General features: G+C 47.1%; 1 protein-coding gene across 2 annotated transcripts in view; it reads left to right on the plus strand.

The window, feature by feature from the left end:
* The window catches only part of tpst1 (tyrosylprotein sulfotransferase 1), a 123,723-nt gene that overhangs the window by 42,802 nt on the left and 66,050 nt on the right, over positions 1-14,871 (plus strand). The gene's annotated exons all lie outside the window — the stretch shown is intronic.

The raw sequence follows: 14,871 nt of genomic DNA on the forward strand, positions 1-14,871 counted from the left end.
ACTGCAGATAGATCTTTTGGCTCCCACTATTCATAACCCATTGGCTCTCACAGCTCCCTCAGTAAAGTGGATTCCTTGATGCTTTACTGCTTCGTGGTGATTATGGATGAGAAGAGGAGCAATGTGATGCTTGCCTGCTTCACTTGACAATTTTGACTCTGCAAGGCGTCTTCCTACCCGCAGTAGGCCGTTGTCATCAATCAAAGGGGAAAGCTTGTGAAGGGAACTGTTAGATGGGAGGTCCTGTTTTGACTTGGTACATTTGATTTCTTCTGCATACACTTCATGCTGGACACATCTAATCACTGTGTGTTCTGCTTGAGTCAAGGCTTCACATGTGAGACTTCTCTTGCAGAGGTGCCAGTCCGCACAACTCACATCATCTTTAGGTTTGGTGAAGGTGTGCGAGATATAACGAAGGAGAGCTACTGATTTAATGAGGGAAGTCCACTTTGAAAAGCGCTCAAAACGTGCTGAACCCAAATGACTAGCCCAAATGTACTGTTGAGACATATTTCCACTGGTCTGGCTCAGAAGATTGCTAAATCCTCTGCACACGATTGTTTACATATATGTGGAATCTTCTGTTGTGATTGTTTATGTATCCTAATGTAACAAGATTTATGTGGTGTATATTCCACTTGTTTTTATTTGGATTCATGTAATTATTCAATGGCTCTATAATGCCTCCCTCAGGAATTGTGTGTTTATGCTGCTGCCAAGTGGCCAGCATTGTCAGTTCCATGGAGGCGTGCACGATGTGGGTTGTCAATAACAGCACAGTGTATAAAACCCTATATTATTATTTGTACTTGTTCAATATGTAATGTTGTGTGTATTGTAGATTACCGGAGTTTTCACATGTTTTATGTGTGTCTCATGAGTTTAAATGTGTATACACGTTTAACACACAACATGAGCTAGCTAGTTAGCCTTTGGTAATTAATGTGTATTTCTGTTATAGTGTGCTGTGTGAAGACGTCCACTGCGAGCCATAAATCTGACTGGCAAATGTTCATTTTCATACAGTATGTTTACTATTACCATGTCTGTCTGTTTTATGCTGCTGCCAAGTGGCCAGCATTGTCAGTTCACCGGAGGCGTGCATGAGTGTGCTGTGTGGAGACATCCACTGCAAGCCGTGAATCTAACCAGCAAATGTTCATTTTCATACCCACATATTAAACGGTGGCACAAAGAACTTTCCAGCCTCCCGTCTTGATTCAAAACAAACTATACAATGCAGAGTCGAGGAGGTTGTTTGAGCCAGCCAGCCACCAGCAGTGAAATGTAGCTGAGCAGGGTTACACTATCACCACTGTCGTGTTGCTGTCGGTGTAGTATGTCGTCTTGTTTATTTTCAAGTCGAGTTCATCTATGAGGAGCTCTGATAATTCCACAGCAAGCACAGCAGCGCAGAGCTCCAGTCGGGGAATGGTGAGCTCCTGTAATTGAGCCAGCTTGACCTAACCCATGATGAAGCCAACTTCATTGTGTCCATCTTCATGTGTGACTTTCAGGTAAGCGACTGCAGCTATAGCTTTGAAGGAGGCATCTGAAAACACACAAGGCTCAATAGCTTTTGCTTGCGAGGTGGAGAAAGAAACATATGGGAAGTGCCTCAAAGTTCTGGAGAGAACCTTGCCATCTTCTCCATTCATCATGCATGTCCTGATGTAGTGGGCTGTCCCACTCAAGGTTACTGTTGGTCAGCTCTCTGAGAAGAAGTCGTCCTTTGATAGTTACCGGTGCAAGGAAACCTAGAGGATCAAACGTGGAACTCGAAAGGTGAATGTATCCAACATGGTACTCCGAGTCACTCCCAAGTTGTGCTGGACAGGAAGCTCAGCTGGAGAGAGATCCAGGTGTTTGATATCCTTGACCCTGTTTTCCAGTGGAAAGGCATTTATCCCCTCAACACTGTTGGAGGTGATCTTATGGAGACACGGGTTCGAGAGTGCAAGCATCTTTTGCACTCTCTGTAAGACATCTATGGCTTCAGGCACAGTTGGAAAGGATTTCAGTGCATTGTCAACATAGAAGTCCCGCTCTATGAAGTGCCATGCATCACTGCCATATTCCTCTTCTGCCTCTTCTGTTACCATTCTGGCCACTGCTGGGGAGGGACTGTTTCCAAAGACATTGAATCTCATGCGGTAGTCAACAACATTTCTGCTGAGATCAATATTCTCATACCAGAGAAAGCAAAGAAAATCTTTGTCTTCTTCCTGAACAATAAAAGAGTAAAACATTTGTTCTATGTCAGCTGTGACAGCCACAGATTCCTTCCTAAACTGAAGCAGCACACCCAAAAAGATGTTTAAATCTGACCCAGAAAGCAGCACGTCATTGAGGGACACTTTTTCAAACTATGCACTTGAATCAAACAGCACTCAAATCTTTCCTGGCTTCTGTGGGTGGTAGACACCAAAGGTGGGCAAATATCATCTCTCTATCTTCACCACAAGGTGGGGCAAGCTCAGCGTCTTTGTTATCAAACATTTTCTGCTTGAAGTCAACAAAGTGCATTCTCATTTCTTCTTTTTTGTCGAGTGTGCATCGAAGGGACATGAGCTGGTTGTAGGCATAAGATCTGTTGTGTGGGAATGGCAGTGGGGCAACCCGGGTGTTAGTTTCATCTTTGAAGATTCCCTCCATCTTCTTTAGAAAGGCAAAATCTTCAACAGATGGGGCAAGCTGGTTGTCTGCACTGGTGTGATGAAACACATTATCCATTATCTAACATGTGTTGTTAGAGCGCTCACTTCAGTTGGCTTGTGGGTGCTGCAGAGGCACACGTCGTCAATGATAACCCAGCCCACATCAAGCTTCTGTGCGTATGGGTCACTATGTCCACCAATACACTTTTTTCTCACCTTGTGAGCTCTTGGACCAAGGGGTGGTATCTCAGCAGCTATTGAACTCGGATGTCGGTGGTATTGTGCAGCTTCAGAGGTGAGTATTTCCCCCCCGGTTATTCGGGATAGCATTGCATTCAATAAGCCCAGGGAGAGGAAAGCTTGTTTTCCCATCAGCAGATGCCACTATGTAGGTCGGAGCTCTTCTACCTGAAGTTTCTGTTATGCCTGCACATGTCTTCAGAGTGTACAGTTCTGTTGTGCCCGGAATGTCAAACATATCAAAAAACCCTTGGTTTTGCAAGGTATTACTTTGGTCATCTATGATTGCATACATCTTCCTTATATTGTGTGGTTGACCTTCAGGAAAGATGTGCACCAGGGAAATCTTATAGCAGGGTTTCCCTGAGATTCTCTTTCCACATACCTCAATACATGTGGCAGTGACATTCCAGTCTGATGTGCTGTGTTCCTCCCCGCCCTGCTCTTCAGAGGAAGGCACAAGCTTTGGTTTCTTGGGTGCTGGACCAGGATGTAGAGCTGCCAGGTGACTCTCACTGTCACATTCCACAGACTTGATGCTAACGTTGCAGTCTTTTGCTTGATGGCGAGTGGATGCAAGACAACGGTAGCAGATCTTATGCTCTCTGGAGAACTTCTTTCTGTCTTCGAGTCGTATAGTTCTGAAACCTCACCATCTTTTTAGTGGGTGTGGCTTGTGATGGATTGGGCATTGCCTGCTTATATCTTCAACCACATTTTTCACTGCTGTTGGGACCATTATGTAGCGATTTACTACGTCATATGGATCACTATTTATGTTTGGTTGGCTATCGATAATGATTAATAATTATCAAAGATAGTTATTAATAATGTTGAAATTTAATCTGATCTGTATCAGAAACCTCGGAGCACCACCTGTCTTAACAGGAAATGATAGCCAATTCAGTTCTATCAGTCTCATAAGATATACTAAACAGTTAATCAGGAATTTGAATTAATAGTTAAATTAATTACAATTACCAGAATTAACAGTAAAGCTTGAAGGATTTTGGAGTTCTTGACACAGAAGAGGTCGACATTTCATTCTCCTTTGTGCTCATTAATAAAACAGCAAGTATGATTCCAAAAATTATACTTATTAACAATGAAAACGAATAAAACACAGATTCTAGCTACCTATATACAGCTGGGTGTGTGTAGGTGCATGTGTGTGTGTGGAGAGAGAAAGAGAGAGAGAGAGTTGGAGGGAGTGTGTGTGTGTGTGTGTGAGACGTGTGATGGAACTACAAAACAAGATGGCGGATCACAATAAACTACATTCCAAATGGAGGTTGTCAGAGAACAGGAGGTCTGTCCTTTACAGCTCGGCCATGTGCTGATAGCAAAAGAACAATAGAAGCTAGCCGTAGCATCTGCTTCTGTGTGTCTCTGCTAAAGGACCATTTCTAGAATGACTTGATGTGAATGAGACTTGTCTTGTAAAACGTCAGGAGTCATCAGATGGTGTTCAGTTACTGTGTGATGTTGTCTTTGATGTGATATGTGTAGGATTGTGAGTTAACAAGTTAGTAAAACAGATTAGCATGCAAACCCTGTGTCTGTGGCAGAGCTAACGTTGGTTTACAAGTTGATAACGGCTCCTAATATCATTATCATCAGAACGCGATCACTGTAACAGAATCAACACATCTTCATAAAGTTAAACAGTTCTATCATAGCATCAGGTTTAACTAATCTCAGGTAATGCCCAGTTGTTCCCACTTCCTTGAAGGAGTTCAGTTGTTGTCGTGCTGGAGGGAAGCTGGTGTCTTCTCCTGTAGTTAGCACCTCCTGCTAACTGTGGTTGCTGGTTCTGCAGGCTGAGGAGAAGAAGATGAAGTTGATGTTTCAGGAGTCCTTCTTTGTAGCTCCTGGTTGTTCCTTTGTTCAGACTGAGGAGCTGGTCACTCAGGTCTGTGATGGTTTTCCTGCTTGTTCAGGAAAAACACAACGAAGTTCTGTGAGGGTCCCTGGTCCCGTCCTGGAGGAACCGGTTGGTTTCCCTGGAGAGCAGACTCTGGGTGCTGGTCTCTGGATCAGGGGAAGGTCTGACCCTCGTGGTGGGTCAGCAGAAGAGTTGAGGAGTGGAGGCCTCTGGTTGCCGGCCTCTCGTGTTAGCTGTGTGCTAACACTGGATGAGCTGCTCTGCAGCAACCCACCTCCTTGGAGTTTGCTTTGCAAGAGTCTTCGAATGGAGGCTGGGTGAAAGCCTTTTGTCCACGTGTGACTTCAGAGGTGTCGAAGCCTGAGAGCTTCAACCAATCAGTGACTGGCTGATTGCATGGGGGAGAGTCTTGTGAGCAGAAAGGGGGGGGGAGGAAGGTCTTGGAGAATGTCCCCCCCTTCTCCATTCTAGATGTGAAAGGCCATCACATTCCTGGGTCAGAATTCATGTCATGACTGCGTCTCATGACAAATGAATATTGTCTCTCCCCAGAAATGAACAAACTTTCTGTGGTCCTGTGAGATCCCAACACTGTTGTGGCTACACTGGCGGACGCATGTGTCTTACGCAATATAACTGATGGCCTGCTGTTGTAATTACCAGAGGGCTTTTCTCTCCTGGAATTGACAGAGCAAATGTTAGAGGAGAGGAGGTTGGCCAAGAGCGCACGGAGTGGGGAGCCGTCATGTGATCAAAGTGAGAAGCTGGTGACTCCGGTGAGAACTCAATCTTCTGGCACCGGACCCACCTCACTGCAAGGCTTAAGAGGTGGGAGCAATCAATTAGTAAATTTCCTGCAGGAGTGTCAGGGAGGGAGGATTCGGTGCTGGAGTGAGGCGTGGATCCTCACAGTGCCTTCCCCCCACTCAATGGTCGCCACCTCGGTGTAGAAATCCAAGATGAGTGTCTTGTCCAGGATGAGCCGACGGGGGAAACCGTACCCCTGCCAGTCCACCAGACATTGGAAAACCCGACCCCGAGGCCACACGTCCAGGATCTTGGACACGGTGAAGGCAGGATGGTCATTGACGATCCGGGGGGGGGGGGGGCTGGCGGGGGGTCAGCTGGAGGACAAAGGGGGTGAGAGGAGACTGGTTTGAGGAGAGAGACATGAAACGTTGGGTGTATCTTGAGGGAGTCGGGAGCTGGAGGCGGACGACAGTGGGGTTGATAAACTTGGACACTGGGATTGGGCTGATGTAGCGGGGAGCCAGCTCTGGCGATTCTACATGGAGAGGAAGGTCTCGGGAGGACAACCACACCATCTGCCCAGGTCTGTAGTCCAGAGCGGGAGTGTGGTGACGGTCCATGAGTCGCTTGATGTACTCTGCGGATTTGGAGAGCGCCACCCTTGCAGATTTCCACACCTCCCGGACACGATGGAGGTGGTCCTTGACCACGGGGACACCCATGTCGAGATCTGGGAAGAGGAGAGGTTGAAAACCATTACACACCATGAACAGCGATATTCCAGTGGCTGGGCAGGTGAGGGAGTTGTGGTCATATTCAATCCATGGAAAGTGGGCGCATCAGGATGAAGGAAACCACACAGCCATGCACTGTAGAGCTGCCTCGATGTTCTGGTTTGCCCGCTCCATCTGGCCGTTGGTCTGGGGGTGATGTCCAGAGGAGAGGCTGGCCATCGCCCCCAAGGCCGAGCAGAAGGCTATCCATACCCAGGGGGCGAATTGAGGTCCCCGGTCGGTCACAATGTCAATGGGAATGCCGTAGAGCCTGAATACATGGAGGACAAGGAGGTTGGCTGTCTCCCGGCAGTTGGCAACTTCTGGAGAGGGACGTAGTGAACGGACTTCGAAAAATTGTTCACTATGGTCAGGATACTGGTGTTCCCATCAGAAGGCAGGAGTCCGGTAATGAAGTCCACGGCGATGTGGGACCAGGGCCCACCGGAGGTTGATGGGACTTACTACGGGCACAGACTGAGCAGACTGCGACGAAGCCCTGAACCTCCCGGGCCATGCCTTGCCACCAGAAACGTCGCTGCAGGAAGGAGAGGGTGTGGATGGCTCCAAGATGGCTGGTGAGTTTAGAGTCGTGACCCCACTGAAGGACCTGGGAGTGCACAGAGTCCGGAACATAGATGTGATCCAGGAGACCCATACCTGGATCTGGGTCTGCTCCCTGGGCCTTCTGTGCGGTCACTTCAATGTCCCAGTTGGAGGCACTCAGAACACATGATGATGGGATGATGAGGTCCCGCAACTCGGACGAGGAAGGGGATGAGTGTAGCTGAGACGGGGCATCCGGTTTGATGTTCGGGGATGTCCTGGTTGGAAGGACAGAGTGTAGTTGAACCTACTCAGGAAGAGGAACCAGCGCGCCTGACAGGAGTTAAGCCTGCAATCCGAGCGAAGGTACTCCAGGTTCTTATGGTCTGTCCAGATGATGAACTGCAGTGGTGCCCTCCATTCTTGCAGAGCCCACACCACAGGAGGTCCTGGTTCGCCACGTCATAGTTTCTCTCGGCCGGAGAGAGCCTGCAGGAGAAGTAGGCACAGGGCTGGAGCTTGTGAGAGCCAAGATGTGGTTAGGAGAGCACCGCTCCCTCCCCACTGTCGGAGGCGTCTACTTCCACCACGAACTGCAAACAGGGGTCTGGATGAAGCAGACCCGGAGCTCTGGTGAAGAGGGTTTTCAGCTGGGTGAACACTGTAGTTGCTTCCTCAGACCACCGGAACGGAACCTTGGGGGAGGTCAGTTGAGTTCAGGGACAAGCTACCCTACTGTAGTCCCTGATGAATCAGCGGTAAAAGTTGGTGAATCCCCGGAATCGCAACAGCTCCTTCCGGGTCATGGGAACGGGCCACCCTGCGACGACTTGAACTATGGCCAGTTCCAGTTTCAAGTTTCTCCTTTGCAATGATGAAGCCGAGGTTCTGCACGGAGGTGGCGTGGAATTTACATTTTTCTTGCTTGACATACAGCCGGTTTTCCGTGAGGCGTTGAAGGACTAGGTGGATGTGTTCTCAGTGCTCCTACAGTGAGCGGGACAAAACTAAGGTGTCGTCTAAGTAAACAAAAACAAACTTGTGAAGCATGTCCTGGAGGACATCATTCATGATTGTCTGGAACACCGCCCGTGCATTTGTGAGTTCAAACGGCATCACCCGTTACTCGAAAAGCCCCAGCGAGGTGTTGAATGCCGTCTTCCATTCATTTCCTTCCCTGATCCGATCGAGATGGTATGCGTTTCGGAGGTCCAGTTTGGTAAATACCTGGGCCTTGTGGAGGGGTTCGAAGGAGGGATCGATGAAGGGAAGGGGTGACCTGTTCTTTACGGTGATGGCGTTCAAGCCCTTGAAGTCAATACAGGGACGGAGAGTGGCGTCATTTTTCTTCACAAAGAAAAATCCTGCTACCACCGGAAATGATGAAGGGCGAATGAGGCCAGCAGCTAACGACTCCTGGATGTACGTCTCCATCGCCTCCTTCTTGGGACGCGAGATGTTATAGAGGTGTGCCGCCGGCAGCGGAGTCCCGGAAGCAGGTCAATGGAGCCGTCATAGGACCGGTGAGGAGGGAGAGTCTGTGCGAGGTCCTTGCTGAAGATCGGCGCCAGCTCATGATACTCCGAGGGGACTGCAGCCAGATCAGGAGGAGCCAGAGAACAGGAACAGGAGACTGATTCGCTGGACCAGAGGCACTTCATCCGGGCAGAGGAACTCGGGATACAGGAGATATGGTTCGTCAGAGGGTTCCCGGTCACTGATGCGCCGCATCTCTATGGTAGGCTTGGGCAGGAGTCCCGAAGATGTCAGCCAGCGCGCTCCCGCTGCCTCTCCCTCAGCCGGTTGTCCAAGCGGATGGAGAGGGAAATGAGCTCGTCGAGGGAGGTGGGTTCGTCTCGGGTAGCCAGTTGGTCCTTGAGTCTCTCCAAGAGACCCTGGGCGTAGATTCCCTGGAGAGCTTCGTCATGCCACCCACACTCCTGCGCCAGGATCCGGAACTTTACCGAGTAGTCAGCCATTGACATGGTGCACTGGGAGAGTGACAGAAGCCACCGCGACACCTCCCCTCCTTTTACTGGTTGGTCCAATGTCTTCTTAAGCTCCCTGCTAAACTGGACCCAGGTCTGAATTACCGGGGAATCATGGTTCCAGAGTGCCGTCACCCACCGAGCCGCCTTCCCTGGCAGAAAGTTGGTAGTGTAGGCGATATTGGCCTGATCCAGGGGATATTTGGAATGCTGGAGGTCGAAGACAAGGCATCACTTTAGTAGGAACTGATCACAGGAGCTCAATTTCCCGGTTTATGGTTCTGGTGGTGGAACAAAGGGCTCCTTGCCGGGGGAAGAATCGCCCAGGCCTCTGGAAGGGTGGGCGGTGCCCGGATCTGACGCGGAAACGTTGAGTGTGGTGGTGGAAGACTGCTGGACCAGCCGCTGGTGAATGTCATGGATGGAGGCATTGAGCTCCTGTAGAAGGTGGTCATGCCGAGTGAGTAACACCCCCTTGGAAGGAGAGGGCTTCCACCGCCGGGTTGAGGTCTGCTAGGTTCATGTTTGACCAGAAGTTTCTGTTACGGGTGGGAGCCAGTCTGTAGTGTTCTGAAACCCAGAAGCAGACCAGGAGGCAGAGCAGGTGCAATTAACAGTCGTTTATTTATATTGCATAACCTGGGAGACGGGAGTTGGAGACTCAGGTTGCAGAGCGCACGAGTGTGAGGACCGCAACAAGAAGGAGCGATGCGCTGAGAGGAGGAGCGCCAAGGACGCTCAGAGCGAGGAGCCGTGGAGTGCACGAGGACCGCAGCAGGAGAGCGCGCCACACGGAGCCTTAGAGTGCACTAGAGGAGCTGGTGACTCGGGTGAGAACTCAATCTTCTAGCACTGGGAGGATCCGGTGCAGGAGCGAGGTGTGGATCCTCACAGAAAACATGAATTGTGTTAAAGCTTGGGTCATTTCTTGCTCTCGACTCTTTTCTCACAAACTCAGAACAAAATGTGAAAGGTGGGAAAGCCACAAGACAAACAAGTCTTGTTTAAACTTTGACCCAACAGTAGTCCATTTTTCTTCAAGGTGGAAGAGCAGATTCTCCACGATAGGACTTACTCCTCTGGTAGTGTCGAGGTAAGTTAAACCAGGTAAGTACCCATCTTGTTTTGCAGCTTCTACTTCACAGAGCAAGTCTAATAACTCACGGAGCTTATGACAGTGTTTACTGGTGAGCCATAACATTCTTCAAGTCTAGTCTAAATCGTAGCCAGGCCAGCTGATGGGTGACGTATATTGACTGATATCATCATTCTTCCATGTTCTGAAGACTCATGGCCAAGCCACTTGAGGAGGAAGTTCACTTTCTTCACTGGGAGTAAGACCAAGGTTCATGATGGTACTCTGAAATGTGGCTTTCCAGCTTAAATAACTCTCTGGCTTGTCATCAAACTTAGTCAGTCCTCCAGTCACCAGCTGACTCTTTGCTAAGAACCTGGGGATGTCACTGTCATTGTTAGTTACTGTTTCGTTTAAACTGAGTGTCAGGGATTAGGCTGAGGATCTCCCTTTAAGAGTAGGCGGTCTGTTCCACACCTGTAGCCAGTTTCTCTCATTACCATGCCAGCTATATATGCCCTGTCTGTGTGTGTGCTCTCTATTGGTCTGTTAGTCGTCGATGTCAAGTCCGTCCTGTTTGCTGTCCGGAGTCCAGGTCTGCTGTGCACCTCAGGTTGAGGAGCAACCTGCATCTCATGTCGGTCTGTACTGTCATTGTAAATAAAGACTTGATTGAACTCAGCCTGCCTCGGAGTCCTGCAATTGGGTCCTGTCTGCTACCCTTGACACTGAGTCTCTGTTGTGGTACTGCCATTCTGAGCGGAAGATTTTGAGCTGAATTTCTCTGCAATTGGTCTGCTGCCATCTGATGGTGAGAAATTGTATTGATTTGGCTCTTGTTTAAAGGAAGGAGGGTTCATTTGTTTTTGCTGTTGCATGGTGTCATCATGCTGGATAAACACATCTCTCTGTCCTTGATTAAGCTCAGTGCAGTTGTGTTTATTTACGTAGTCAGTCACTTTTTGCTCTGCGGTTGTTTGGACAGGCAGGAACTCCAACTCTTCACCACTCCGGGCAATTTCAAACTTAGCATGCCGCAGACTCTGTTATCTCTGCTTTGGCCATGGTAGTGTCAGCTTCTTTCTGAAGTTGACGAACATCAAGAGCTGCCTCCAAGTGGGTCTTTTCAGTCTTACTGTGTATCTCTTTCTCAGCACAGGCTAATCAGGCTTTTGCTGTCTGAGCTTCGGCGTGTGCTCGTGCTGCTTCCATACTGGCTCAAGAGGATGTAACTGAACTTCTTGAAGTTTGTCGATGATTTGACACTCCTCCTCCCTGAAGGCTTCCCTTAGTGGGCTGAGATGGACTTGGATTCGTCACCTTGGACATCCGGTGTCTCCATATGCTGTTTGCGTAGGGCTCCCTTGTCTTTGTCCGGTTTGTTGACGTCCCTCGCAGTTTGCAATAATTTCACTGCACTGTTACACCCAGTGTAACTCCTGTCCTATACTGGGATTCACAGCCAGCTAAACTCTTCTTCGTACCACAACCTTCAAGGAACAGGCAAATGTTGAAGTTGAACAGATTTTATATATAGAAGTGTGAAGCTGAAATGCACATACAAAACACAGGAATACCTTTGTCAGTAACAACACAAATTTATTCTGATATAGATATATAGATATTTCTTCACATATAACACTACTATTGATTAGTAAGCTGAATAGAAGCTGAATATAAACTATAAACTACATAACAGATAAGCTGGATGCCTTAAAGCCGTTATTACACTATAATATACCAGGAGAATGACAGTCACAACACTGTTTACATATAACAACTGGAAATATGCACTCTAACAATATTGTTTGCTCGCTTATTTTGCCATTCAAAGGGCTAGAAACAAATCGGAAGACATAGAGCGGTAATAAGCATTGCAGCTAATGAAGGTGTGAGAGTGTACAACGTCTGCTCAACTGCTAAATGACTGAGCATAACTGAAATGATTCTGCCCCCGAGTGGCCTGGTGGAATAATCAAATAAATGAACGATTACAACACAGGGCCAAAGCCACATTTTGCATATCATTTGTAAATCAAGGTCTCAGAGTGTGGCGGAAGAGTGGAGAGGTTTAGAATCCACGTTGCTTGAACTGCAGTCTCAACTTTCTCAGTCTGTGATGAGTTCAGTTGCCATGTCATCTGCTGGTGTCGCTCCGCTGTGTTTTCTGAAGTCCACAATCAATGAAGCCATCTCGCAGCAAACCTTAGAGCACTTCATGCTTCCTCCTGCTGACAAGCTTTATGGAGATGCTGATTTAATTTCCAGTAGGACTTGGCACCTGCCCGCATTGCCAAAGGTGCCAAAAGCTGGTTCAATGACTATGGTGTTACTGTGCTTGATTGGCCAGCAAACTGGCCTGACCTGAACCCCATAGAGCAGGGCTGTCAAACTAATTTCCACCGAGGTCCACATCAGCATGATGGTTGCCCCTAAAGGGCCAAATGTAACTGTAAGACAGTATAGTGCGGTTTCTCACGGGGGGGTTGTCTGCCGTCGGGTGGAACACAGGTCGATGCATGTCTTAATCTGGATACTACTTCCGTGTCAACAAAGGCACATGTAATACCATATTGTTTTCAATAGATGCCCAAACCAAGGCTTGCACTCATGCACTGTTGGGAACAATACGATATTTATTTTAAGCCAATCAGACCTTTAAGCACTCGCAGGCCACATCAAATAATGTGCTGGGCCCGCGGGCCTTGAGTTTGATGCGTGTGCCGTAGAGAATCTGTGGGCTATTCTCCAGAGGAAGGTTAGACACACCTGACCCAACAATGCAAATCATCTGAAGGCTGCTATCAAAGCAACATGGCTTCCATTATGTCTGAGCAGTGCCACAGGTTGATGGCCTCCAGGCCACGCCGCGAAGGTGCAGTAATTCATGCAAAAGGAGGCCCAACCAAGTATTGAGTGCATAGAAGTGAACATACTTTTCAGAAGCCTTACACTTTTGTTTAAAATGTCCTTTTTTTTCCTTGGTGTTATGTAATATTCAAATTTTTTACCGGACACTGCTCTTGTAATTATGCAGGTTTTGCTGGACTGAAGCACATTTTACTGGACCAAAGTAAAGGTTGATGAAAATATTTATCTACTCTCCCAAGTTATTGTTTATTTGCAAAACTGTGAAGAATAAGAAAGGTGTATGGTAATATAAAGTTTATTAACATCACAGACTATCAAAACAAATGTGAAACATAATGTGAACATAATGTGAAAAAAGACCAAAGATTCACAACAATAACCACTAAATACTTCAGCAGTAAAACAACTTATCTGGCTATAATTCACAAATTACTCTGAAACCATGTCATAATGTGAAAAAAGAACAAAAAAAATCACAAACACTAAATACTTCAGCAGTAAACAACATATCTGACTGGAGTCATGTGATGTGATATCACCATTCAAAATCGCGACACCCATCGATAGTGTAATAGTTCATGTGTGTGGTGCTCATATTAAGTGTTCTTGATGTTCAGAGCGAGATGAGGAGCGGGGGGATGGGGGGTGGGGGGTGGGGGGTGGGTGGGTGTGGCGGTGAGCCACCGAGGGAGAGAGAGCTCGTGAGATAGTGGCGCGCTGGTACCTGCTAAAATACTGCGTTTGCCCTGTCCTGTTTGAGGCATGGTCACAGCCGACAATGACCAGGTAATAAAGCTGGTGAACGAGCCACCTTGTCGTTCTTACGTCTGGCAGATGTTACAATTCTTGTCTTTTTCAGCATGATAAATGAAAAATTAGGACAAGGGACCAGTTTTAAGAGGATATTAACCAGACCAAGAGCAGTTTTATCTGTCATGACCGACTGGCCAACGTATTGCGCAACCACTGCTGTATGTACGCTGAGAAAAGTGCTGCGGTCAACATTGAAGCGATTTCAAACTGTCTTTATTCATCGTTTTGCTCCACTCAGTATGAGTATGTAAGGAATCAAATGTGTCTCCATATGTGATCCAGATGATCTTGTAGTAAATGTACACTTTATTGGAGATGCGCTGTGAAATTCAAAAGTACAGAGACACATGCACTACATTCCTGGTCATGAATGAATCCTTCTTCCACTCGCACTGAATGATTTACTGCAGCTGTAGTAAATGGTGTCATACCAACGTTTCAGAAAACTCCAGTTCACAAATAGACAGACTGTTCGACCCCCGTTTTAAAAGTGAAAGCCCATTTTTGTATTTTCGTTACAGAAAATGATCATATTAACATGGCAACATTCTGAAATAGGATGTCCATCTACCCGGCAATGGCAAAACCACTGAAAACGATGTAGTTTTTATGTTGGGCACTCATTTATGCCACACATGCGAGCAGAGAACAATACACTATAAACATTATAAATGGTGAGTACACAGACATTCTTATGGAAAGACAATGGACATACTTTTTTTTTTCTCAAAATGCCTCCATCAAAACAAGAAAACGCAACTTTTGTGAAACGCGTAGTTCTCTACATGCTCTCCACGGGTGTATTTGATTCTGCACTTGTGTGGTTTATTAACATGAAGAATCTTGGCTGAGTTGACCAATTAATCTGGTAGTTTTTCTGTAGTTTTTTCAGATGTGGTCATTCATGTGTCCGTCTGATTTGATGTTTTGGCAGACATGACATGTTTTCCACTACATTCTCATGCATACATATTTCAATGGATCTTTTTGTTTCGTCTTGATTAGCTTTGCAAAATACAAATATGTGTGTTCAGGATAACTTGTTGTTTCCCAGTGGTTACTTAACCTCTAGCAGCTCACCAAAGACTCATTTGTGCCTCCATGGTGTCATGAGAAGCTGAACATATCTTGATAACTAGTTTTATTGTTTGTTGTGGCTTCAATGTGCACACAGCACGCTGCACTTGTGCTAAACTGTACATTCACCAAGCTGCTTTCAGCATATTGATAAGACTTCACAGTTTTAGGGAAGTAATGGTAACTCCATACT

The sequence above is a fragment of the Blennius ocellaris genome (genome assembly GCF_963422515.1).
Source record: "Blennius ocellaris genome assembly, chromosome: 2".
Classification (NCBI taxonomy): domain Eukaryota; kingdom Metazoa; phylum Chordata; class Actinopteri; order Blenniiformes; family Blenniidae; genus Blennius; species Blennius ocellaris.